At 42.9% G+C, this 27936-nt stretch overlaps 1 pseudogene; it reads left to right on the top strand.

The window, feature by feature from the left end:
- The first annotated feature begins 2636 nt into the window (after positions 1-2636).
- On the top strand, positions 2637-27935 carry LOC136439437 (histamine H3 receptor pseudogene; annotated as a pseudogene).
- Position 27936: the final 1 nt, after the last annotated feature.

The following is a 27936-nucleotide window of genomic DNA, read 5'->3' as shown; positions in this document are numbered from 1 at the left end:
ATTGAATATCAAAAATATATATTGATATTATATTAATCTATCAATATCATATTTATGAATATCATTTTTTTTCATTAATAAATAAAGAAATATTTTATATTTGTTATTTTTAAATATTCATTTAATATATACAAGGCCTTTGTCTTATGAACAGGACTTCATAGATTCCAAACCCGGCATTCGAATTTTTCTGTTCATTGTAATGGAAAATACCGTGCAGCGGCTCCTATGCGCGGTAAGATGATTCTTGCAAAACACTCGCCACTAAACTTCTATCCCCGATGTAAACAGAGGCTCTTGATGTTGTTTGCAAAACAGCGATTCTTTGTTACAGTAGCAAATGCTCCATTGTTCAGTATCGACTTCATTCAGACAACACGGACGTGGAAAGTGGCGCCCCTCGGCACAAAACTATGGGAATTTTCATGAATTTTAGCAAAATTACCCAGGAAAATAAGGAAGAAATGTTGTAAATGCGGAAACCAGAATAATACGGATGAGGTAGCTGTTGATTTGTTTGACATTTGGTAGTCATTTTAGATAGAACCTTAGCTGTTATGAACTTCTATTTCACTTAATTACCATAGTGCTGATGATTCAATGGTGCTTTTTCAAATTTTATGTTTTATTGCGTGCCATGTACATAATTACATTGATAGCTTTTATAATGAGCCTATTATACATTTTACAAATAAGTACAAGTTGTAGGCCAAGACCAGCTTTTTCAAAAGCACTTAAGTTAAGTGACGTAACTTCAAAATTGCTTTCCCCAATCTGCCTTTCTCTATTAAAACAGTACTCATTTCCCAAAATGACAATTTTTCATATAGACTGAACAGCCCTTGAGTGACTTCCTCTGGCAGATTTTACTTCAAGGAAAGGGAAAAGACAATTCACACTCATAAACGTAGCCGAAACGCCAGCTTTTTTTAAAAGCTCTTGTTTTGCTTCTGACGGACTTCCATGGGTGTGGTCATCATGATCGAAGTCAAGTGATTCGCTCTTAAAAATGCAAACAAGAAATTGAGATATTGCAGTCTCAAGGAGACATGTGCCTTTACATTTGTGCCAAATTTCAACTCATTTGATAAAAAGATGAGCCAAAAAAACATTTGCATCATATATTGACGTACTCTCGCAGTCGCTATGGAGGGAAGTGCGACACTACCTCCTCTATCTTGTAGGTACAGTCTGATTTATGCCATGGCTTACACCGTACACCTTTCATCGTAGCGAAGATGTGCGCAGAGCGTGCATCGAAGCTGTCATTTATGATTGGCTTGGCACCAAGAGCTGGAAAATCCCCCTCATCACTTGTTGGATTGATTTAATTGAAGTGTGCAAGAGTGCCTTGAACTTTTGCCAAGGGATTTGTAAGATCGACATCGCGACTGCCATGAAACAAACTGCAATTGATAAAGTTTGTGAAACGAATCGTATTGTTGTATATCGATGTTTCCTGGCCTTTTGCTCCAGGCAGCTGTCTGTCCAGTTTAAAGCTGACGAATGGGCATATAAGAAGCTAACAATGTACTTCCATGTCTCTTGGCGTCTTTGCAACCATCGATGTTGGACACATGTGTGATATAATCAAATTGATTCAAACCAAGTCCCCCGACTGCGCAATGCACAAACAGCACACTTGGCGACAGACCGCAGGAACTCTTAAGTACGGCGTAAGCCATGGCATAAATCATGTCATACCTTCAAGATAGAGGAGCTTGTATGGCATTTCCATCCTGAGAAACCAATTCCGGCTTTTTTGATTCATCTTCAATTTTCATCGTCTCTTCCTTCACCAGAAACTAATTGTACTGAATATAATTTAGAATGGAAGGACGTCCGTTTGCCTTCTGGCAATCTCGTTACTTCCTTAGTCGTGAGTCGTTCTGTGCCCCATTCGTATATCTTAAAACGGAAGGAAGTCTGTTTGCCTTCGAGCAAATATCTTTACTTCCTTATTGTTTGGATATCAGTCTTGTAATTATATGCACCGTTTCCCCATCAAATGGACATCTGAGTAGGAATAAGTGCTATGACCACAGGCAATTCAATCCCCTCTGCGAAAATGTCATCGCAATCTTAATTTGTCATGATTTTTCTGGTTTGGGTCATTCCGCCCTGTAGGTTTATAATGATGTGCACGCTACATGCATGATGATGAAGTTAGGCCAGATGTCTGCCGACCTAGCTTGTTCGTTTACAGTCTTTTGAGTAGGAAAGATGGACACTTTCTTACCACGGGCGAAATCAGCACATCTATTGCTAAAAATATGTTTTTAGGCGGGAGAAATAAAAGGGCATAGCCGTTACAATATACGACACTCTTTCTCGTAAATCGGCTTAATCTTTATGACGTGATTCACACACATTAAATCATCCCATTAAAACCACGCAGATATATGGTCGAAGTCAAGTTGGATACCCTGCGGTTACGAATACTTCATCACATCAGATATACTTTCACGTACCCCTTTCTAATCTATGTGGTAGCGTATAGGCAGGCGTATAGGTAGCATATATATATGGTGACGTGTAAAGCGAACACGTCACAACTTCGGCGCTACTTATTCCCGGCGTACTTATTTCAATCATTCTGATGTGATTCGGTCCTGAAACTTATTTCATCCGTTGAACCAATCGCCCCTCATCTCTCTTATCGTCGGCGCCGTGTGAACGGACGGCCGTCTCCTGAGCGACAAGAGATGGTTTGATATACGCTTGATAACACGTATGGCATTTCATTAAGTACGGCATTGTGTGTGGAGAGAACTCGGAGGGAGGTACTGTTTGTGGTGAATCGGCTTTGACGGTCACTGGCCATCACTCACATGCTTAAGGTAAGGTGAATCTTCCTGTCGTGTTTCAAGTGTACCTAAACCTATTCCCTCCATTTCCTTTTGAAACACCGGGCAGTTATATCTCTAGACTTTTCGTCCCTTCGCTACGTTTTTCGTATCACTTCAGCTAAGGCCTGTACGTCCTCTACAGGTCTTTATTTGTCACCTTCTCCGATCGCGAGTGTCCGCCGAACGCAAGTACGGACAAACGTCTGCCACAGAATTTTAGTGTGATAAAATCAAATCACACATCATGTAACGTTATATTTCCGTACCTATTCCCTGGTGGGTTTATTGTGCAAGGATTATCAAAGATCAGCTCGTCGTTTTCGAGTTTTCAAAATGTTTGAGTCGCGCTCAGTGGTTATTTGAGCAAGCGAATATGGCTATCTCTCTCGGCACCAAGTTTCTTTGTACACAACCAATAACAATCACCTTCACACGTTTAAGCATTCCTTCCGCTACCTTCTTGAGGGCAATAATGGCATCTATTGTGAACAAAAAAGGTTCAAATTAGTACTTAGTGATTTATCAACATGATGAAACTGTTGATTAAGGACTACCGTGGAACCTTTTTTCTGTGATGTAAGCATCCATCAAAATCTCTCTATCTACAACGTTAACATCTAGCGATGATTTCACTGGCGGCCAATGAGATAACTCAATTCAGACGTGGCTACAATTTGCCACATTCAGTCAGTCACGTGCTAAGCTGCCTGTGACGAATATGGTAGGACTTGAAAAGTTGCTGGGCTGGCAGGCTGCGGGGAAATATCATTTGAAGAGCGAATCTAAAGCGATTCAACGCGCTCTTCACACGACGGGTGGGTACAGCTCACCTCTCCTCAGCGCCTTTACCACATGATGGTGATATTTTGTCGCTTTTACGCACACGTACTCATTTTATCCGGTTACGCCCATCATGAGGTATTTTCGCATCATATTGCTGCGCAATGTCCACATCCACATACTTGACTGTCGCTGCACACGACACCACTACTAGTGAGTACGTTCTAGACTCACAGACATCCTATTCAAATCCATCTTCTTGGTGCAAAACTACATAATAGATACACAATTTGAGACCAATGAATTGAAAGCGCCGTCAGTTTCTTGCCTATCCGCGAAAAAAGATTGTCTGCAGGGTGTGGTATTTCTTGTGGAGACCTTGAAGTGGCCTGCGTCTGAGTGCTGCAGTGTTACAGTAGATAATCCAGGCTCGGGATAGATAATCCCAGCTCAAAATACAATAATTTCACCCGTAATGTATTATGAATGTAAGGCGGATTTCATTAGGATACCTTTGAGCGACTAGGACGCCGAATGCCAAATTAACGATTCCTTGCCGCTTTCTTGATCTGGTTTGACCGATGAAAGCGCTGGAAACGAAAAAAAAGATAGAGATGATAAAAGGCACGGGATCAATGTATGCCACGGACTTTGGGTATTAGCCGGATCTTCTTTGTAATCATAAATGAATTAAAGAGGGACGCAGGTTGCAAGGGAGACAAAAACGCGCCCGCCTCACATGTTCTTTAGTTTTGCTTTTAGGGAATTCTTTTAATCAAAGTGGGATCTTTGTAAATCATAGTGGGCTCGTGTGAAGAACTAGAAGAAACTCACAGTCACCTGCTGAGCAGAAGACCGATGGTGATATGATGAGTGGGCTCGTCTAGATGGACAAAATCCATCTTTTGGTCACTGCAAGAATGTTGGGCGAGAAATCGAAAATAACGCATAAAGAGAGATATACTACTGTCTAGTAGTGGTCAATAATCTTCCAGGGGTATTGGGGAGAAAGGTTTATGCATCAGGTGACCCTGGGCCTGGGCTGGCAAATATGTACGAGGGAATAAGAAACCCTTACGATCTTCGTTTTTCAATATCTGCCTGGAGACAAGTAGGAGGGTCGGTTGTCAGGATCAGGAGCGTGATGGGGTCATTCAGAGAAGGGCATCTCGGTATCTGCATCTGTACAGCCGGCATAACCGCCCTTCCGCGTAACACACCAGCTTCTGAGGTCTCGGGACTGATATCCAACGAATCTGCTTGGACATTCTTATGAGAGCATTCATTGGAAAAAAAATTACGTATTGCAAAAAGTCACTTTTTCTCAGATCATCACGTTCCTACACATGCGTTACCAATGTTGTGTGTGCGGGAGTGGGGTGGAGGGTGAAGGAAGCTATTAACCATGCAACGTATGTTCTGTGGTTCTATTTATTAAATTGCTCTTCGGTGCAAGAGTTATTTGTGGAGGATCAGCCAATTAGGATAATCCCCCAAGCCTTTCGCTGCTTCTATTTCTGTACCTAATTAATCCCCCTGATACTCAGTGGTATTATCATTGTAGCATATAAATTCACCCTTACCTTATATATATATATATATACCTCAGGCCCTCCTGTGCCTACAGGCACATTAGTTTGCCATTGGGCAGAAAGTTTCCATCTATCTCTATCGGTCGCGGCGCCTTCAATTTCTTTGCAGGGGATGCTGGCTCTTTTCAAGTCCTAGTCTGTGCCAAGTATTCTTTGGTCTACCTCTCCTTCTTCTGCCGCCCTCAGTACAGTGTGGTGCCGTACCAAAGTCATTGCAGTTTTTAGTGAAGCTGGCTTTGCAAGCGTAGCTAGGTGATGTGCCATGTGAGGCGTATCCTCTCTCCCTACGGCCCGCCTTAGTGGAAGAACTGGAAAGCCGTGAAGATGAGGATGACGATAATGATTATGATTGCTCAATGGTTTGCCCTTTCCAGGATTCCTTCGATCGTTTGTGGTATGTCCCTGTCATCTCACTTTCGATTTTTTCAGGGTTTTACTCGAGTACCTCTAGTAGTATACATGTATTTTTTGGGTCAGTCTGGTTGCACATTTCAATTTTCACTGGTGTATGTCGCTGTGGGAAGGACTATACTGTTATACAGGAGGAGTTTTGTATCCAGGTCAGTAGTCCTGGTTGACCACTGAAATTATTCATAATTTCATTACTGTCTGTAATTTTTTGTCTCTCAAAGGTCAATTCTCAGGAGGCTAATTTGTCTGTGCTTTGGACTGTCAGACATGTACAGAGTTAGCCGCAGTGAAAGCCTTGGAGAATCATCTTAATTGGTTGAACCGCCACAAATAACTCCATTGGACTGAACAGCAATTGAATACATCGTCTTGGCGAAGAGACATGTTATTTGGGATTATTTTTTTTCATAAAATTTGTAAAGCAAGAGGATAGGTACGTACAAGCAATCTTTTGATGGTCTGTTTTTCTCAGAGATTTCACGATTCATATCCAAGCATCGTGCAATGATTTTTGTGCTGTTCCGTACACTGAGTCAAACCAATTTGCTTGATGCTTGATGTTTTGAAGCTTTTGTCCTTGTTATTTCTGTGCACCCCCCCCCCCTTCTTACGTGACTTACTGGAATGAGATTTGGAAAGTCGCCGTCCACATTCCAATGGCATCCTGTTGAACGTCCTGCATGTGAATGTGTGGCTGTAATATTCGTTAGCATATCATGCTTTTCCTTTGTACTGTGATCTTACTTTTGTCTAAAAGAATCAACTCTAGAGACGTTTTACTGTAGTCATTAGTGAGTGCTTTTTCAGTGTCTTTCTAGCATTATTCTTATATTTGACCTTTGGAACCCTACTAGTTCTACACTACATGTCTCACTCAAAATTGAAGGTGACATCTAATAGGTGAAATTAGATGAAGGTGGTACTCAAGAGGCTTGGCACACATAATTACAGAGTGTGCAAACATAGTTGGACAGTCCTATCATATATGACGTAGAAATATAACGAGTAATCTGATGAGAGATCTCTCAATAGGCCATGGGAGGCACGATTGGACACGGACTGAGGGCTCAGCCATAAAGGTCCACATAAATCTTACCGACTGTCTGTTGTTATGGGACGTGTGCTCACTTTAAGAGAGGCGTGAGAATAATGATGTGCGCTAAGACGCAGGTGTGGTTATGTTTTATGGCTAGGTCGGGAGGGAGGAATAACTCTGGAAAGACCATATGTTTTATCCTCGCATTTCTCGGCCTCTGCTGGCTAAATGACCAACAGGGAACGTCCAGTATGTACGCAAAGGGAATTTGATAGCATCTATTCCATGGATCCCTCTGGCACGTATCTGAAGGGAGATAAGTAATGATATCGCACCTTTAGGGTGACTAGCACCGCCTCTGTGGTGTTATCATCTTCACGTAACAATAGACGGGAAACTTGAACGATCACGTAACAGGCACCCCGACATTAATCAACTTACGGCGACATGACAGTGAAAGAAAGTTACATTATAGTGCCAATCTTCCGGACTTTGATAAACGATACTTCCTAACTTTTTGCGTCATACCTCTTTACTGTTATCTCCTACACCTGAAACCGGAAGAATCACGCAGAGGGACCCATGATATTAATCAACTCACAACGACACGAAAATTAAAAGGAAGCCACATTTATGATATCCCCTTAACAGCCTTTGACTAACGATCCTTTCAAACCTTTTGTGCGTCATACTCATACCCCTGAATTGTTAGCACCTAGACGCAACACTTGAAGAAGGATCACACAGGAGGACCGGTGATATCAGTCAACTCACAACGACAGGAAAATTAAAAGAGATTCATGCTTATGATACCACCTTACAAGACTTTGATATACGATACTTCTTATGTAATAACTTTTATCATTAAAACAATTCGGAACTTCTGATCGCTGGGTGCTGCCATATCATTCAGACGCAACAGTAGAAGTAATCTGGAATGATCTTGTAGAGGCACTGCTATACATGTATCTATCAACCATTGCAGCGAAAGCCACTTTTAAAGTAAATTCATTACATTACAGACATTCCAATTTTTAGCGTCACACAAAGAAATAGGCGAAATACCAGGAATTCGAAGACCTCCTGGAGACACCGCAATATCAATCAACTCACAACGACATGAAAATATAATATTACCTCACCTTACGAGACTTTGATAAATTATACTTCCTTACCTTGGAAAACACTTCTTTTGAAATATGGTGCTTCGCAATCCCCGTGGTACAAAATGAGCAACGTACCCAACTTATGTTTTCTGACGTCATACCTTTGAAGACACTTCCATTGAAATGCGATATTTCGCATTCCCGTGGTACAAAATAAGTACCCAACTTATGTTTTCTGACAGTTACTGACAGCGGTTATTACTGTCGTGGGAAGGATGAGACCAGCGGCCTTGAAGCACGAAGCCCGATAGTTTTCACGGGCGCCTATTGGGACCGTTAAATCTTCTTAGTTGGAGGGGCTGGAATGGGTAAATAATAGGAAGGTGACAATGACATCCATCATCTACTCCCCAAGGTCAGCTTGATGAGATAGTCAAGTTCAGTGACCTGTCCTATTGGATGAGCGGAATGTTGTGTATCATCTAGGCTCTGGGAGGTCATCGTGGTTATGCTTCGGTCCCAATTGGAAAAAGGGGCCCAGCCGGGTAGTTCATGGGCTGTTTTTTGTGTGCATTTTTGGGCGTGCCCGCCCGGGCCCCGTGATGAGTTTAAATCGGACTTAAATTCAACGCGTGGCCCGGTAACAAATACACGCGGTGAGGTACCCCCCCGGCTCGTACCCGGCAGTCCACCGGGACAAATTACTGGCTTCTAGGCCAGGCCGGGACTAATTAGCTGATGGCCTGCGGTATGCCACATGTAGATCCTGTAGGGGAAAATTGGCAAATTGCAAAGCAGTTTACGTCCAAACATCCTTCAGTTTCTAAATACATATCTTCATTTTTACGGTCTCATGTCCCTTGAATAATCGTCTCGGTTAACGTCAGCAATAGCATCGTTGATTATACCTGCCTTATACCTCACCCTGTAGGCAAAATGGTCAAATTGCCAAGTAGTTTGGGTTCCTTCAGTTTCTAGACACATATCCAGTTATACAGTCTCATATCCCTTAGAATAATCGTCTGGGTTAACGTTAGTACTAGCATATTGCTTACCTGCGGTATGCCTCACCCTGTGGAGGAAAATGGGCAAATCGCCAAGCAGTTTGGGTGAGATGTTCATTCAGTTTTTAGATATATATCTTCATCTTGCTGTCTCAAGTCTCTTAGAATAATCGCCTCGGTTGACGTTAGTAATAGCATCGTTGATAACCTGCGGCAGACCACACACATGACATGAAAAAAATGACATACAATTTAGGTCGAAACTTAATTCAATTTCTAGATACATATCATTCGTTTTACCGTCTCATATTCCTTGAAATAATCGTCTTGGCAATAGCATCGTTGATTTCAAGGTATGCCACACCCTGTAGTGGCAGTTGGAGAAATCGCCAATAACTGGAGAAATCGCCAAGCAGCTTGTGTGTGATCTTCAGTCCGTTTCTAGATGCATATCTCCATGTTTATGTTTAGCCATAAGTATGGCTAAACATATTGTTTTCTCTCATTATGTTTAGCCATAAGTATGGCTAAACATATTGTTTTCTCTCATGTTTCTTCTTCTTCTTCTTCTTCTCCTGTCAAATCTTCAAATCGATTAATCTCTGTCATTTTTTGACCAAATGACCTGAAATTTGGTACAGAGGTAATGTAGGCAAAAACCAATGTGCGTTCTTTTCCTTTTTTTGATATTGACCTTGAAAGTGATTTTATTGAGGTTTTTAGGCTATTTTTAGCATATCTTGGCCTCCTGCGCCCTGGTATTTCAACCGAATGACCTGAAATTTGCTGTATATGTGGCTTGAACAAATATTTAAAGGACTACATTCCCATTTTTGGCATACATATATTCAAAACGATTTATTTTGGGCTTTCTTGACAATATTTGCCACTTCTGTCACTTTCAATACTACATATGACCTACAGGTCATTGACCCCGAGTGCCTTGCACCTGGCCAAGCTGGAAGTTTGCTTACGAGGAGGAAAGACCGGACATAAACATTTAACGTGATTATCGGGAAAACACCATGTTCCCTTAAACTCAGTGGTTAAATTGCAGTTTAGGAAATTTTATAACAGAAAACAAGTTAAATCAATGATTTTGTGAATGTTTATTCTAGCATTAGTTAATTCCAGATATTTTCAAACTCCAAATTCTTCAACACAACACGGGAGATCGTTTCTCCTCAGACTGGCGCGACACTCCTGTCAAAATTGATTGATGATCTCTCTCTGCCGCCGACTTCATACATGATCAAAGGCGGGTGGTAGGCGGTGCGCGGGGAAACTTAAACATATAATGTAGCGAAGTGTTGCACAAGGAATTCTCACGCTGAGGGGTACATGAAATAATGCTTACAAAATAGACCTCTATGAATCGGGCTACATTCAGCAATGGTAGACGGATTCGGGGCATGCCGCGCAAAACACATGGTCTCACTGGGGACAGGCGTTTTGGTCCCGCACGTTGTCACAGCGGTGCGTCGCCGCTACGCGATCGAAAGCACGCCGCTGTCTGTCTCGGACCAACACGCGTCTCCCGTGATGTGTAGCGTCCACCACCAGGCCTTCCTACATGTCCTACGTACGGGCGTATGGATCGTAGAATTCGGCAAAAAAGGAATGATTAGGCCAGTAGAGTCAGTCCCCGGTAAGGTCAATGATTCGCCCCTTTGCGCTAGCTTGTAACGTTAAATGAATGTACCCTCTGGTGGCCAAACTTCACTGACAAACTTTCTCCCTATTATCATCATGAGCTTGCGTTAGTCTGGTACTAGTGACTATTATGTGCCGGGAATGTTTATCTATCGCACGCCTTGGAAGGAAGTTCAACCATGATAAATGGTCGGCCGTTGCGAAAATTTGGAATCCCATGCTGTTGATTTTCGTGATTGAATCTGTAAGAAAATATATTTGCATGTCGTTCATGTTTTTGGGACGGACGCCGGGACGGGGTGAATTTTTTCTATCATTTTCGTCCCGTTAGTAATGCAAATCGAATCGTGTTGCACAAGAGGCAAAACACTAAAAACGTGGGTCTTGTGGAGTGTTTTGGAGCGGGAAAATGCCGGATATTAGCGGTGCCGAACAGTGTACATCGTCGCGCGCGGGTGACGCTCCGTCAAAACAAATCCGCTGGTGGTCTAGCGCGGCCACCGAAAATAGGCAGAAACACACAGGAGGACTTAGCACCTTCGTTTATGAGGGCAATTGTGAAAATCTTTTGTTACAAATTGTTCGAACATTGAAACATTTGGATAGATGGTTTGAAACTGTTTTAAATAAAGAGATTTTTGTGTAGTTACGTTCGAAATGTTTCCAACGTATGTGAAATAAGTTCAAACATGTTATAAGTTTCAATTCTAATTGTTTGAACACTTAAGAACTATTGTGACTTAGACATTCTTTTAATCAAAATAGTTCAAACATATTACAAATATTATATTAAAACCCTCTCGGTGACTTTGAATTGACTCAAATATGTTGTTTTTGGTCATTTCCTTCGTCTCCTGTCAAATCTTCATATGTGTACTATGGAAAACTTCATTCTTCCCTGGGGTTGATCTTTTTTAATTCAATTTTGAACTGGGTTGATTATGCGCAAGAGTGTAATTTTCAGCGGATATTTTTTGACTGGTTTACATGGAAATGGCACGGAATATCCCATTCATGCAAGGGGAGGATTCTTTAATTATTTCTTTCAATTTTGAGCTGGAATGATTATGAAAAAGTCCATTTTTTAGCAGAAGTGTATTTGTTAATCAATTAGTGGATATGGTTGTGGACTGGTCCATATTGTGTTGAGGTGCTACTGGAAGACTCAATTTTGGACTGGGGTGATTCATTTTTTTAGTGCAAGTATTTTAGAATGGTCCATTGTTATTTTGGGAGAGTCCATTTTTTGCATGGCGAGGAGTATGGCTAAACATGCTGCATTTGCTCGCAAATGTTGCCTTTCTAGTGTTTCTTCTTCTTCTTCTTCTTCTCCTGTCAAATCTTCAAATCGATTCATCTCTGTCATTTTTTGACCAAATGACCTGAAATTTGGTACAGAGGTAATGTAGGCAAAAACCAATGTGCGTTCTTTTCCTTTTTTTGATATTGACCTTGAAAGTGATTTTATTGAGGTTTTTAGGCTATTTTTAGCATATCTTGGCCTCCTGCGCCCTGGTATTTCAACCGAATGACCTGAAATTTGCTGTATATGTGGCTTGAACAAATATTTAAAGGACTACATTCCCATTTTTGGCATACATATATTCAAAACGATTTATTTTGGGCTTTCTTGACAATATTTGCCACTTCTGTCACTTTCAATACTACATATGACCTACAGGTCATTGACCCCGAGTGCCTTGCACCTGGCCAAGCTGGAAGTTTGCTTACGAGGAGGAAAGACCGGACATAAACATTTAACGTGATTATCGGGAAAACACCATGTTCCCTTAAACTCAGTGGTTAAATTGCAGTTTAGGAAATTTTATAACAGAAAACAAGTTAAATCAATGATTTTGTGAATGTTTATTCTAGCATTAGTTAATTCCAGATATTTTCAAACTCCAAATTCTTCAACACAACACGGGAGATCGTTTCTCCTCAGACTGGCGCGACACTCCTGTCAAAATTGATTGATGATCTCTCTCTGCCGCCGACTTCATACATGATCAAAGGCGGGTGGTAGGCGGTGCGCGGGGAAACTTAAACATATAATGTAGCGAAGTGTTGCACAAGGAATTCTCACGCTGAGGGGTACATGAAATAATGCTTACAAAATAGACCTCTATGAATCGGGCTACATTCAGCAATGGTAGACGGATTCGGGGCATGCCGCGCAAAACACATGGTCTCACTGGGGACAGGCGTTTTGGTCCCGCACGTTGTCACAGCGGTGCGTCGCCGCTACGCGATCGAAAGCACGCCGCTGTCTGTCTCGGACCAACACGCGTCTCCCGTGATGTGTAGCGTCCACCACCAGGCCTTCCTACATGTCCTACGTACGGGCGTATGGATCGTAGAATTCGGCAAAAAAGGAATGATTAGGCCAGTAGAGTCAGTCCCCGGTAAGGTCAATGATTCGCCCCTTTGCGCTAGCTTGTAACGTTAAATGAATGTACCCTCTGGTGGCCAAACTTCACTGACAAACTTTCTCCCTATTATCATCATGAGCTTGCGTTAGTCTGGTACTAGTGACTATTATGTGCCGGGAATGTTTATCTATCGCACGCCTTGGAAGGAAGTTCAACCATGATAAATGGTCGGCCGTTGCGAAAATTTGGAATCCCATGCTGTTGATTTTCGTGATTGAATCTGTAAGAAAATATATTTGCATGTCGTTCATGTTTTTGGGACGGACGCCGGGACGGGGTGAATTTTTTCTATCATTTTCGTCCCGTTAGTAATGCAAATCGAATCGTGTTGCACAAGAGGCAAAACACTAAAAACGTGGGTCTTGTGGAGTGTTTTGGAGCGGGAAAATGCCGGATATTAGCGGTGCCGAACAGTGTACATCGTCGCGCGCGGGTGACGCTCCGTCAAAACAAATCCGCTGGTGGTCTAGCGCGGCCACCGAAAATAGGCAGAAACACACAGGAGGACTTAGCACCTTCGTTTATGAGGGCAATTGTGAAAATCTTTTGTTACAAATTGTTCGAACATTGAAACATTTGGATAGATGGTTTGAAACTGTTTTAAATAAAGAGATTTTTGTGTAGTTACGTTCGAAATGTTTCCAACGTATGTGAAATAAGTTCAAACATGTTATAAGTTTCAATTCTAATTGTTTGAACACTTAAGAACTATTGTGACTTAGACATTCTTTTAATCAAAATAGTTCAAACATATTACAAATATTATATTTAAAACCCTCTCGGTGACTTTGAATTGACTCAAATATGTTGTTTTTGGTCATTTCCTTCGTCTCCTGTCAAATCTTCATATGTATACTATGGAAAACTTCATTCTTCCTTGGGGTTGATCTTTTTTAATTCAATTTTGAACTGGGTTGATTATGCGCAAGAGTGTAATTTTCAGCGGATATTTTTCGACTGGTTTACATGGATATGGCACGGAATATCCCATTCTTGCAAGGGGAGGATTCTTTAATTATTTCTTTCAATTTTGAGCTGGAATGATTATGAAAAAGTCCATTTTTTAGCAGAAGTGTATTTGTTAATCAATTAGTGGATATGGTTGTGGACTGGTCCATATTGTGTTGAGGTGCTACTGGAAGACTCAATTTTGGACTGGGGTGATTCATTTTTTTAGTGCAAGTATTTTAGAATGGTCCATTGTTATTTTGGGAGAGTCCATTTTTTGCATGGCGAGGAGTATGGCTAAACATGCTGTATTTGCTCGCAAATGTTGCCTTTCTAGTTGCATTTGCTTTCCTTAGAGTAATCTATATGCCTCCTTAAACATCTGTTTGGAGATCAGATAGCGAAAGTATGGCGGCAGGCCTGTTTGGTAGAATATTACATATTGATCATTTGACCTAACATCATCCAGACGGTCACAAGTCCTATAAATCCATTTGCTTTTTGTTGTATGATATCTAAAACGTTTTATTTCCTTCATTGCTGACTACACACCGATTTGAATCAGTAATATACCATGGCCATGACTGACAATGAGGGGGTTTAAATTGTGACAGTATGGAATAAATGACCATCTAATTGAAAGATTAAAGGATAACTTGAACTCAAAACCAAACGTGCCTGAAATTTAAGCAACGGTCGAGTAATATAACGCCCTGTTGCTTCAAGGCCAAAAGACAACCAGATCTGGGTCCTATTTTCACCTCCATGAAATATGGAGGTATTGCTTTGGGTGGGTGTGTCTGTCTGCGTTTCGGCAGATTTGTGGTCAAGAACCTCTGGATGGATTTTGATGATACTTGGAATGTGGGTAAGTGTTGACATGAGGAAGGTAAATGTCGATCTTGGGCTCCCTAGCGTTTTTTCTTGGCACTGCAGCAGAACCGCCGGTTTTAATATCTTTTATCCTGGACGTGCTAGGGTTTTGATTTCTGGTGGTAGATATCGGTCTACGTTTGTGTCCCATAGACACTTGGTCTAGAACTGCAGGGGCATTTTTCAAATCTGTCAAAGAAAATACCTGAAGATAATATGAAGATGATATGACTTAAGATATGCAAATGATGCAAATAAGGGCATAATTTGCATGAGTAATGCGAATGCGTGATAATTTATTTAAGTGGTAAATGTTAGGAATTTCTTACTGTGACATGTGTATCAAAGTTAGTGAAGCGTGTAGATAACCATGTATACATTATGTAAATGTGCAAGTAATTTGCATTATTAACATATCTCATGTTTAGCGCTTACTGGAGTAAAAGGGCCCGGTCTTGAGAGTCACTTTATAGTGTATTACGTTGTGTAAGTGGAAGCTGGAAAATATAATTTCGTGAACACTACTTGTTTATGTTAAAGACGATTTAGGAATCTGCGCACGTCCGCAACAGTTTGCCTATCAACGCCAACAAATTGAAAGTTTCTAATTTGACCCAAGCATGTTAAATCAAGCGTCTCAAGAAATCAAACTTTAATCATAACTCCGTCGCACAATTAGAGATGTATTACGGCGAAAAGATATACGATTGTCTAAGGTAGTAATATTAATTTTCTCAGCCAGGTTCTAATTTGTTTTACATATAATTACCTTACAGATTACGGTAGCATTATCGTATTAGAGAGATTAGAAAGATATTTCGAAAGTTACGACCATAGTTTTCATGTATAATTTAGCATTGGTTCAGTAATGCTTTCGTTCTTCAATAACATTTAAAAACGTTCATTTTATTTTTCAAAGGTGGATAATGACCAAAATATCTTGAAAAGGGTTCTTGCTAAATGCAGTAGAAAAATCAAGAACACATCACTAGACATACAGATAGGAACATAAACAACTTCCTTGACCCAATTTTTCATAAGTACTTTGACCTCATATGCTGCATGCTTCATGATTAAAAACATGCCGTAGTTATAACAGGAAAGTTATGAAAGTTTCAGCCATACAAATGGATACTGGGTCAACACGGGACGGTATTAGCCCGATGTAATTTCACCCGCATGTTGTGTATAGAGCTGTCTGCAATTATCTTACAGCCACATCCCTCATTCTATATTACACAAAGTCTTCCTCCCATGTAGGCGCTGTAATCACATTTGTGGAAGCGTTTTACCAGGCATATAACTCAACTCGTCCTGGCCTCATTCAGAAAACTAATCTCGTAAGGACAAATTGTGTTCTCCTTCAGGTCATGAAATATCTCCTTCTGGAGGAGCGATACTGATAAAATAGCACGTTTATTTATTTTTTTTTTGCATAGGATTTTTTGGCATACTTTGTCTTATGTTGTACATACAAACTATCCAGTGGTGCCACATATTCAAGCGTATTGCTTGAATACGGCACCACTGTGTAATTTTGTATGTGAATGTTTGGATTCCAAAGGCAAAAAAGAACGCACAAAGTTGTTAGGTTAAATGGAATTGGATACGAGAAGCCGCGTATAACATACATCATATTTATGGTTGAATAGAGTCAGCCATCCATCAATTAGTTTATCTACGCAGTGCACAAAAGTAACAATCGAGAACAAAATATTCATCCAAATAAGCGTGATTTGTAATCATAACGATCACTCTATCTTGATAACGTAACAACAAGCTGGCCCGTGTCTCTTAAAAGTTTGCAGATCGATGAGAGCAAAACGATTTCTACTCGGCCTATCAATCAGCAAACTTCCTATAGTTTGTGGTCTGCTCCTTGCGGAGTGTCCCTGCCTCTAGCGACATGAATGATGCAGGGTACAACCATCTATATGGAAATCGAAACCCGGGGCTATTAGCTTGGATTTACGGTGTTATGCCTACATTAGCACCTTCACCTTTACCGAGCCCCATTCTCAATTTGAAGGTCGGGGTAATCAGTCTGCAAGGATCCGGCCCAGTCTAAGTGTTTTACGCCGATTTGCAGCATTCAATACATCTATTTACATGTAGCGGTACACCATTTAGACTTTATGTCTCCTCATAAAGTTTATGCAATACAAAGAAACACGTGCAGAAGTGAAGAGGGCACGAAACACATTCACGCATAAAAGGCCTGAAAAGAAGACACACAAAACAAGCCCGACCATTGCATATAACGTTACTTGGAAATTGGGCCGGGGACCATGGTAGTCTCCAGCTCAGCTGCCTCCAGACGTTTCGGTCTATCTGTCACCGACTGTTATCATTCACCGGTTGCTAGACAGAACTGCTTCTTTCTGGCTTTCCGGTGATGAAAGGTACCGACAAACCTAGCTTACCGTCCAACCACCTGGCACAGCCAACCAACCACCTGGCACAGCCAACCACCTGGCACAGCCAACCACCTGGCACAGCCAACCACCTGGCACAGCAAACCACCTGGCACAGCCAACCACCTGACACAGCCAACCACCTGGCACAGCCAACCACCTGACACAGCCAACCACCTGGCACAGCCAACCACCTGGCACAGCCAACCACCTGACACAGCCAACCACCTGGCACAGCCAACCACCTGGCACAGCCAACCACCTGACACAGCCAACCACCTGGCACAGCCAACCACCTGGCACAGCCAACCACCTGATGGCACAACCAACCACCTGACACAGCCAACCACCTCCACAACCATTGTTCCGTCTTATTTACCTTTTACAAGACCCTCAGCTAACCAACGGTCTTACCAAACCAGCAACATAGCACTTCTTGCAGTCTCCATGTGGTATTTATACCCCAATCAACAACCAATATCGCATACCCATGCCCAAGCTAAATCAATGCCCATAGATATTGCGCAAAGTACAGGATTGAATCGTTGGGAATTTTGACGAACAAAAAATAGAAGCACATTTATTGTCTGTTTTAGGAACAGACCACATACCGAAAAGCCACATTTGATTGTTAGACAAACATGGTTCTGATAGATAAACAATGGTTTATTAAAATAACAATATGGATTTTATAAACTGTTGGCATCCTGACACATCACTAAAAATCATTTATCAAGCTTAAGTGTGGCGCAGCTAAGTTGAATAAGATGTGCTCTTTTGATGCTATTCTGTATGTGCTCTATCATTCTGTAAAAACAACTTAGTATTTAATGCACAGGCATAAGCCTAATGCCATATACATGTACCAATCATCCGGCTAACCAACCCATTTGTCTGAAACAACCTTTTCCCCTCACCAGTCATTTTTCCTCAGTCCCTTGAGTCCCCAGGTTTGACTCTAGGTACATAGCTATCAGGCACCAAATAAGCTCTGAGGCTCAATTTTTCAACATCTAATTCACGTCTTCAATCTCGCTTGTTCGATAGCTTTTATTTATTTGAAAGATTAGTAAGAAAGCACGGAGTCTGTTCATTTATTATCTTTGACAGCTAAAATCGTTTGATTGAAAATCTCCGCTATGTGACTGTAATTCCTCTCTTCGAAGTGACGCACGGCTCCGCGTGCTAATTTACTTGTAGTTGATTTTTCTGGGCCAATTTAGTTCAATCACAGAATGCCGGGCGGTAAAACGAGTGGGTGTTAAAACAAATGTATGTAATGGCACTATTGCGATCGATGGTTTAATTACATACTGTATGCTGTTTCAACGGATTGGATATGTAACCAACCGCTTGGTGATTTCATTCGCCCCCTCTCCGAGCAATCCTGTTTCAAAAGTATCAAAAGAAAGTTGTACTACGTCGTGAGAGAGTATAACATGAAAGTGTGAGTATATATGTATACAGTCTTCTACAATATACGGACCCTCTCTGTTCCTCCTAACTCTCTTTATCTCTAGCTCTCTAGCCCATCCCTCTATCTCCCTGACAATCTTAGCGTTGACAAATCGATGTCTTTCATCACCATGATCCACATAAGAATGTGTCATTTGATTGGAAAGTGTAATTGTGAGGGTGGAACGATCTCAGTCAACATAGCCCTTATTCCCATGGATACTGCAATGATTGATGCATTCCGGAGAACTTGGAGCCAGCATCACTAGTCAACTGTCAAATACGGGCGACCACAAGTCTCCTCTCCCGCTGACAGTCCGCTGCTAGCGCGCTGATTGCCTCGGGATTCATGTCGCCTCTTCATACTCCAACGGTTGTGATTTTATCATTGAAGGCGTCTAGCCCGAACTAATTCCACTTCTCCGGGCGTCCCTGTCTCACGTGATGTTCAGTTCAGTTCTGTTTTTTTTTTGTGGCGTAGTGGCAGGGTGTTTGGTCCAGAACCCGGAAGTCCTGGGTTCAAATCCGGGGTGCCCTGATTTGTCTCGTTGACGTTGTGCCCTTGGGGAAGGCACTAAACACGACTTTCCCCACTTTAATCAGGTGAAAATGAGTGCCTAGCTTCGGTTAGGGACGTCCCTCGGATAGTACGTTAAATGGAGGTCCCATGTTAAAGGAGAGCCACACTTCGAGCACGTAAAAGAACCCACCACCCTTATCGAAAAGAGAAGGGGTTCTTTCCGGTGTGAGTGGATCAAATAGATCTGTCCGGATATATGCACAGCTTGTACTGTTTAGTAAAAACCTGGTGTGTTTGATACGTCATGAGGCGGTTTACCGGGTATGCAATACAAGCAAACAAAGTCCTGGGCCTGAATACATAGCCGAACACCCCCATGACCCCGGGCGAGTTCTCCCAACACATTGATGACTGTGCTTTGTCCAGGGTATAAGATTGCTGGGCATTGCTAACTCTGATTGATTTGTTCCTGTAGCAATGTACATCAATTCTAGCCCTTTGCTCTTGGATGGTTATTGCAGATTGCCGTGATAACCCCCGGCATGGACACTATATAATAATTCTAATAAATCACCTTACATAACTGTATTTATCGTTCATAATGTACCATTATCATATAACATTTTTCTTATGTTATAGTATTCAGGACGTCCTTCGGCCATGTCAAACGTCAAACCCTGCACGTTACATGTCGTTAAAAGTTACGGTAATATACTATGGTCACGTTTGCAAACCGGGGCCCGGCCGGGCAGTTTGCGGGAACGAGAAGTGCGACATAAAAGACAACAAAATACATAAAACGTAACAAAATTAAACATGAGAATTATTATTTCTTGACATACATTTTTATTTTTCGGGCCCTGGATTGGAAATGCGACCGTAGCATCATCCGGCGTGCTGGGCCATTTTGGGGACACTACAGGCTCATGTCTTCTCTCTCACCCGTCACTAGCTGACCGATGATCAATACTACTCAGGAAATGGGGTTCCCATGAATCAATATGACGGCAACTGTTATTGCATTACATGTGTCTATTTTGGGTCGAGTCCAATGTAATCTGGATTACCGGCCACTCGCCACAAATCCCCAGAGACACCTCGTGTTACTGATGACACAGAGCCATCATTAAAACTTAGTGGGGATTTCCACTGATACGATGTGATCTAGATGGCATCTTGTCGCAGGAGACAGCCCTGTGATTGATCATTGAGTGACGCGAGAGAAGTCGTTGGCCTGTAATGTCTCCAAGCACACCGGGTCACCCAGATTTCTCCAAGCCTGATTCTCTAGCTCTATGAATGTGTGCTTTAACAAGCAGGCAGTTGGCGCCCGAGGCTCCCCCTTATGCTTCCCTCCGACCACGAGTCGTGTTTACCAACGAGCTACCAGTACTTCAGCCGTGTCCCCGTTTATATGGAGACCATGGAATGTTGATACAAAGGCCGGTCGCTAATCAAAAGATCTCTCGAAGCTGACAAATGTCGTGAAGTCTCTCAATCAAAAAATGTTCAGACGGGTGAGTAAGTTTTGATAGTTTGACCTGATAACTTTGTCTCCCTTCGCCACATGTGTACACTCTATTTTATTAGCTAAGCAGCAGAATCTTGATCTTCAGGGTTCGTCACGGCGATCCACCACCGTTTCAGGCAGAATAAGTTACTACATATTGTAGCTGTTCATTATAACAATGTAATAACTGTTCCGAGAGCTCATGTGTGTATCGAGAATACTGATATTTGCTGTTGCTATTGAGATATGTTGTAGTTTGTTCTCTTTTGGTCAAAGAGCATTTCTGGCTTGCCAACTCGCGACTGTGCCCCTCATGATCTACCTGTTGCACTTCCGTTGATTAAGCGTTGTTGAAGTCCGTGTTATTGGCACTCTGCCGGGGGCTGATTACAGTCTACGGCCCCCTGGCTCTCTCTCTCTCCGGCTACAGGTTAGCCCTAATCACCCTGGCACACATCAAGGGTCACAAAGTCTTGTCTAATCACCCCGCCACCACTTTTTAAGGGTCAGTCTTTTGGGACCCTGCGATTGGTCCAATGTTGCAAGGACAAATATTGATTACTCAAGGGGTGAAAACGTTATGACCGGCATGCCCCGGTCTCTGGGCACTACCGGGCAGCCTGTTATATTCAGTGGCTGAACAGCGGTGTTGACGGTTCTGTCAAATGCGGGCGTACGCAAACGCTCATAGCAACGGTCTCCTAAAGGAATAGCCATAGACTTCAAGGACTGTCCTGTACAATTGAGGCATCGTTTGCCCACATCCGGGCATTACCTTACGGGAGTAGCGGCCACTGGATGGTATGCAGCTATGTAGTAAGCACGTATACGCCGTCCGTCCAGCCAAACATAAACATAGGAGCTACTGCTTGCAAAGGGCTGTCGTCCAAGATCATCTAGCCGTCTGTGTAGCTACGCTAGTAACTTATTTTAATTAGCCTTTCAACTAACGTCGTCAGGAATATCGTAGTTTCTCAAAGACTGTGAAGAGTCTTATGTTGTCTCGTCTTCAATTCCTGACAGGGACTGGGGCTTGGAGTACAGTTGGCGACTTCAAGACGATCTAAAGAAATGACAGGTGGACACTGGGCAAGCTAAACGGCAGGTGGGTCTGAGTTATATTACGGTTATGTATACTTTAGCTAGGCGAATATAGAATACAACCACTATATCTTAGTCATGATCTTCCAAAACAGCTGGACAGTACAAAGTCCAACAGCTGGCTTTATTCTGTACTTAAGTTTTGTAACGGCCTCTGTTACCGCTTTTAATTTCTCTTTCAACATTTCACCAGCTGTGCGCCAGCTCTCGTACACCCTTTTTAGGACGTAGTTAAATCTTCTCGTGTTTTTCTCCTTTATCTCATTTTCTAGTTTCTCCTCGTATCAGTGGCGCTGGCACAAATTTGTGTCGACCGTTTAGCGTTTTTATCAGTTTGCTTCCGTACTGCCGGCTAATCAGATGTGGCTGTACATGTACGAACAAGATAGCGTTCGTTTACATTCACAAGATACAGACACCTGGCGCGGTATGATTAAACTAAGATCAACTCACGCCAGGTGATTTATCATTTTCCTGTCACATCAGTGTTTGCACTGGGGCGAGATTTGCCGCCTTGCCTTTAAGTTGTACTTCTGACGTAAGGATACATTGTCTAGGTCATCAAATCCAGTCCTAAAATAGACTATAATCCCGTTAAATGCGTGGAGGGTAGCCCGGCCTAGTTCTGCGCAATATCTGAGCGTGGCAGGTTTAAGAACGGATTGCCTGGCAAGTTTATATCCTCGTAGTCAGCGGCCCGAACATCGTGTATCTGTGCGCAGCTTTCGCGTATCTAATCCCTGCCATTTTTTTTCCTTTCTCCGCTCGTGTCAGTTAAGCTCCGATAGGGCTGTGATTCGCCACCTTGCAGGGAATGATGAAGACGTGATTATCAAGACGCCGCGAGGGCTGCCATCACGTCTGAATCAAACTGACATATCTAGGGCACGCGTCGAGAATCATACACATCTGTAAGCACAAAAGTGCTCCTGGCTAATGATGCATGATCATGGATATTAAGGTCCTTTGTGCACAACCTGTAACCATTATCTGCCAAAGTTTCAGTAGTCTCTCGGCTACCTTCCGCGGAGCAGTATTGCCTGGTGTGTGGGGGGTGGGGTGCGGATGCTCGCGTTTTCTTACTGCAGCGCTACATGGTAGTTGGCATTAGAATCCCTTAGTATTGCCCTGAGGAAGGTATCAGAAGGAATAGCGAAAGGTGTACAAAGAACTGTTTTAATGCCCAGTGATTTTCCAACCTGATGAAAAAATGATTCGCTTTAATATATAAATGAGGTCATTTACCAGACACCAACAGTCATCATCACCAATTTCGAGAGAAAAATCAACATATCCCGTGTCTGAATACAAGCAATCTCCGATTTTCATGACTTCCTACTAGCTACATGTGTATATGTAAACCCCATGTCACACATGCAGGACCTTCCCACGACTTTACTCCCGACCACTCCCCAACAACGGTCGGCATTGGGTTGGTAGTAGCCTAGAAACCATCATATTTTAGCTCCAGTTCGCTCCCCTGGTGACGTTCAAGCAGAATATGACTTTTCTGATTTTGATTTTTGAACACTTATAGTCGTCTTGTGCAGACGACTTTTAAAAACCAGTAGGCAGACTCGCCTACCAACTCCCAACCGCAAATGATGACCTTGCTTACGATTAACTCCCAGCCATAGTCTGCCAAAGATCGGGAGGCCATAGTCGGTTATTTGTGACAGGTCTCAGAGTTGTGCCCAACGCATAATGGCCAGTGCGGCCAATCCAATCCGATTAATAATGCGACATCTAGATGTTTGTATGGAGGCGATAATTTACAGGCTAGTCATGTACTAGTCGTTTCATCTTGGTACCAAAATGCCTTTAGGATTGCGAAAGCTACCAAATCAGCACTTTCCCTACCGCCATTCTCTGTACTGCACTTTGCAATGAAAGGACAGCCCATTTCTTTCTGAAGGTTTAGATTGATCCGTGTCCGGGGAATGTCTGTAATTAAAAACATCTAATGAAATAGTGCAGGGAAAATGGTCGTTTATTATGTGTGGTTAATCAGGAACGCGTTATTAATGATCTAGAAATTGCTGATCCAAAGATGAAGGTAAAGAAAAAGCCTGGTCAGACGAGGACAACTTTTGTACGTGAATGCAATAATAACACGATGAATGTTGAATTACCTCGGTTATACGCCCATTGCACTAGGGCGGCGGCCTCGCTGCGACCGAACGATTTGACAGAGCGCTCAACAAACTGCATAGATGAAGAAAAAATATTTTTACGCTTTGTATCTTTTTATGTCTTTTCAGTCAGACTTTCACTTCTTTCACGATGTTCCAATTATGTAGTCAAGGGTTACACAAATCCAGTTCAGGTCACATCGTGGTCGCAGCGCAATCGCCGTCTAGTAGGTTGGGGGCCTAAATATCAATTCTAACATGCAGATACATAGCAAGGTCATACACAGCACATGTTACGTTACATCATTCATAACATAAACCTTGCCGAAAGTTTCTTCCAGATATCATTACTTGGACTGTGGTCCTTTCTTATTCACACCTCGTCGTTTCCAACCAGCCCGCGGGACAAGATTCTGGAATCATCGTTTCAGGACTGGGCGAGTCCATCCAGACCGTAACGAGCATTCGTCTATCTTGCGTGTTATTACGAGGGAACCCGACTGAAAAATCACTTGTCTAAGTGGATATGCGTCACTGAACTTGACGGAAAAGCCACCCATTTTCAAGTAATGAGTCCTGATCTACGCATATGCGTCACATGCGACCTTGTAAGCTTTTATTTTGCCTCTTGGGTGTCGGCCACAATTAAAGGTGACACTTCAGCCACTCACATTCACGGACGAACAGAAAGCCACTTTCCTCTTAAAATCGCAGATCTAACATATTGTAGAAAAAGTGGAGCTTTTCGTCTTCCTCTGCTTCTAACAAAAACAGGAGAAGTCAAACCCAACCTGTCTAGATATAGCCAACACTAGTGTTTTAGTAGTCTTTTTTAAACTATAACGCGAATCACTGTCTATAGTCACATGCATGTCTCCTATACTTCTACCATGTACTTGCAATTAGCCTTCGGGCTTGAACTTGCAAATAATCTTTTTAGGATATATAATGTAGAAGAAGTAACTATATATTCAATCATCATTGAACTCCCATAATTAAAGTTTGTTGACTATTCATGACATCGGATTTGTACAGTGTTTTTACTCGTTTGCAGGCAGTCGTAATGTCCAAGGTAATATACCTCAAGATATAAGCCGATAGAGCCTTCTAAAAAAAAGATGACAGACCCGACAAGAAAGTTCATATGAAGAGCTTAACTAGTCGGGGTAAATCAAACTTAAAAGGGCGGGGATGAAGCGCCTAAAAGCTGAGCACAGTTGTACGATGTTCGGGCCGCTGCTACGAGCGCTAAAAGGCATTAGAAAGCAGTTCAAAAATGCAGTCATCCTTACATTCGCTTATGATTCATAGTCAATACACGTCTTTCTATTGCATACCAGTGAAGACAAGGCTGAGAAGCAAGCATCAAAGCTTACAATGGATAATCAACCATAAATACTCACATCCCGAGACTTGATCAATGATAATTATACATGATTACGGCGACTGTGACTGAAATGAATGTAGTTAACAAGCCATAATTTCAACGGGGAGGACGGTGCTGAGTCAAAGGGGCACACAAAGTTTTAGGGTGCTTTCAAATAAAAACTTCGATTTTTTTATATTGATGAGCTATATGTAGATTTTAAGATTCAGACAGTTGGAACAACAGGTCTTATCTCTTTATTCAAAAAGCCCTTATTACATAAGTCGAACGACAAAAGTGTACGACATTAAATTGGTGACATTCTTGGTAAAACCGTAGGTGTATCCCCCCCCTTGTTTGCCCCTCGCGGGGTTATCTGGGGGTAATAAAGAAGAAGAAGTATCTTACAAACTTCAGCTATCTTATGACAGGAACGTTTGTCTTAGATCTGTGTCCGCGGTCTCAGTTCTGTCATAGCATGTACCTTAAACGTTACGCCCACTCACCAAGTCAACAAGAGGGATTTCTTGTCACCTCTTCATTCTAATCAACGTCACTTTCAAGTTCAGGTCTTGCCCATTTTCCTAATACTCACTTATCATACTTCCGGGATGATTGGGAACATATATCATCTTGTGATTAACGCCAGCTACTTAGAAACGAAGAAAGCGTCTCACTTCCTTCTAGACATTTCTTGCGTTGCTCCGGTGCAGTCCACGGAGACCAATTAAAGTCTTCTTCCATACATGCGATCTTTAAGGGCCCCCAGGAGTTGCCAACAAGCGCTTTCAGACGTACGTAGGCGGGTTTATCTAGCTGAACTAATTGGATTGACTACTTTGCTTAGCCAGAAGGGCACGGAAGAAGCGCTAGCCCACCGGGAACTATCTGCTGTAGAAGGAGTTTTCGAAAGGCTGAAAATTCTTCCAATTAGTCAATCTTTATTTCATTCTCAATTTGAAAGGGTCGACAGGTGGTAGGGCTATTCAAAACGGACTCCAACTTTTCAAAAGTATCAATCCGGCAAAAGGGAAGCTCGCTCTGGCAGGGAGGGATAATAGTTGAGTTTACACTTCCGCGGAATACATATACTGCTTCCGTCACAGGAGCTGATTTGTAGCCGCCAACATTCGAAGAACGGACGTTTCGCTATAAGGTGCACACATTTGAATGTATCGAAAATGTTTGAATGTTGGCGGAAATGATGTAATCAGTCTGTGAAGCAAACAGATTTTGTAGTCCGCGGAAGTATGTTTCTTTTGTACTTCTGAGCTCTGATAGCTATGGGGACGTAGTTCTGATTACCATGGGGGCTATAGGGGATTTGTTGTCAATGATATGATAATCTCCGTATGTGTCTGATGTTATTTTAGATCAACATGATGAACGGAAGTGCTGAAAACGCAACGGAGGCCATGCCGGAGACCATGGGCGAAGGCCCGGCTCTATCCTTGGAGGTCACCGTGGTCCTCGCAGTGCTCATCTCCATCGCCGCGCTGCTGACCATCGCAGGAAACGTCCTGGTCATCGTGTCCTTCATCCTCGTCAAGGAGCTGCGCATCTCCAGCAACTACTTCATCCTGAACCTCGCCATAACGGACTTCGTGATTGGCGTGTTCGCGATGCCGGTGTACGCGCCGTACCTGCTCAGCGGCGTGTGGAAGCTAGGCGAGACTTTCTGCACGATCTGGTTGGTGATAGACTATGTGGACGGGTCCGCCTCCGTGCTCAGCATCACCCTCATCAGCCTGGACCGGTACCTACTGGTCACCAAGGCGATCAAGCATCGCGCGCAGAGATCGCTGAAGAAGACAGTTATCATGATGGTCAGCGTGTGGATAATCGCATTCCTCCTGTACGGACCCGCTATTCTGATTTGGAGAACTCTTTCTGGGGTAGAACTGCCGGCGGGAAAATGCTACGTAGGATTCCACGACAACTTCCCGTTCTTGTTCTCCACCGCTCTGGTTGAGTTCTTCCTGCCCTTCACGTCTGTTGCTGTGATGAACTTTGCCACCTACTGGAGCATCAGGCGGCGGGGGAAGCGGCTCCGTCGCCACGGCGCCATGCGCACTAGCAACATCAGGGGCGAACGGAAAGGAAGACTAGCCGGAAGAATGACGAGAAAAACGCAGCTCAGAACACCCGTGACGAAGGAGAGAAAACTCTCTCGAACACACACCTTTCCACCGGCACAGCAGGACATCAGAAACGCCAAACAGTTCCAACTGAGCGATCCGCCGATACAGAGAGTGACGGACCTCTCCAAGAACACCCGGGCGCGGGAAAAGAAAGCCGCCAGGGCCCTGGCGATCATCGTGACGACCTTCGCTATCTGCTGGGCGCCCTACACCATCACCATGCTGGTGCGCTCCCTATGTAGTGGCTGTGTGAGCGACACGCTGTTCGAGTGGGCGTTCTGGATGCTGTGGCTCAACTCCATGCTGAACCCATTCCTGTACGCCATGTGCCACATGCAGTTCCGCGAGGCCTTCAAGAAGCTGCTCGGTCCCTTCTTGTGCCGCTGCTGGAGATGTGTGACCAGGGACAGACGAAAACGTCCTTCTCTTACAGACATTAACAAACTACCGTCGCCAGTAGTCAAGTCACCAGTAGGGATACAGAATGATACAAATGGAGTTATTTGATTATGAAAAGAATCTTGAAAGCAACGCCTAACGAATAGAGAACTGTACGGACAAACACAAACCCTATTCACTACCAGCAGAGGTATGAATATGATTTTTAGGGCAT

This window comes from Branchiostoma lanceolatum, chromosome 7, assembly GCF_035083965.1.
Source record: "Branchiostoma lanceolatum isolate klBraLanc5 chromosome 7, klBraLanc5.hap2, whole genome shotgun sequence".
NCBI classification, from domain to species: domain Eukaryota; kingdom Metazoa; phylum Chordata; class Leptocardii; order Amphioxiformes; family Branchiostomatidae; genus Branchiostoma; species Branchiostoma lanceolatum.
The sequence above is the reverse complement of the archived record's forward strand: the minus strand, read 5'-3'. Positions and strand labels throughout refer to the sequence as shown.